The following is a 541-nucleotide window of genomic DNA, read 5'->3' on the forward strand; positions in this document are numbered from 1 at the left end:
TAAGTTTGTGCTAATGTAAGATAAACAACTACTCTAAAGCGATATTATTGTATTAATCAGTAATTATAAATATATCATACAAATGAATAATTAGTTGCCAATTCCAGACTTATTTTTCTATAATGTCGATATATTTTTCTTGTTTTAATTGATTTAATATTTTTATTTGTTCTGTTATAATGAATTTAAAATTAAACGAACGATTAATAAGTTGTCCTTAATTTAATATTCTTTGCCAATTTCACAGGACCTCGTGGCGCAACGGTAGCGCGTCTGACTCCAGATCAGAAGGTTGCGTGTTCAAATCACGTCGGGGTCACTAGTGTCTTTTTTTTATTTGATAATTACATTCTGTCATATAAATCTACTTCGGTAGATTTAATAATTTATTTTTTCTATAGTTAAATGATTTTTTCAAAACATCGTTATTTTAGAAGAAATATTGATAAAAAGTAACAATTATTCTTAAATCGTTAAAAAAATCATTTAGCTAATACTACTTCCTTACATATAGGTGACAAAAATCTTTAATTTACTGTAA

The 541-nt window shown here is 25.9% G+C and overlaps 1 non-coding gene across 1 annotated transcript; it reads left to right on the top strand.

Annotated features, from left to right (window-relative positions):
• Nucleotides 1-247: 247 nt before the first annotated feature.
• On the top strand, nucleotides 248-319 carry TRNAW-CCA (transfer RNA tryptophan (anticodon CCA)). The gene has a single exon. It is a non-coding gene; the product is annotated as a tRNA-Trp (tRNA).
• The last annotated feature ends 222 nt before the right edge of the window (nucleotides 320-541 follow it).

This window comes from Halyomorpha halys, unplaced genomic scaffold (genome assembly GCF_000696795.3).
Source record: "Halyomorpha halys isolate HHAL.00 unplaced genomic scaffold, Hhal_1.1 Scaffold794.1, whole genome shotgun sequence".
Lineage (NCBI taxonomy): Eukaryota > Metazoa > Arthropoda > Insecta > Hemiptera > Pentatomidae > Halyomorpha > Halyomorpha halys.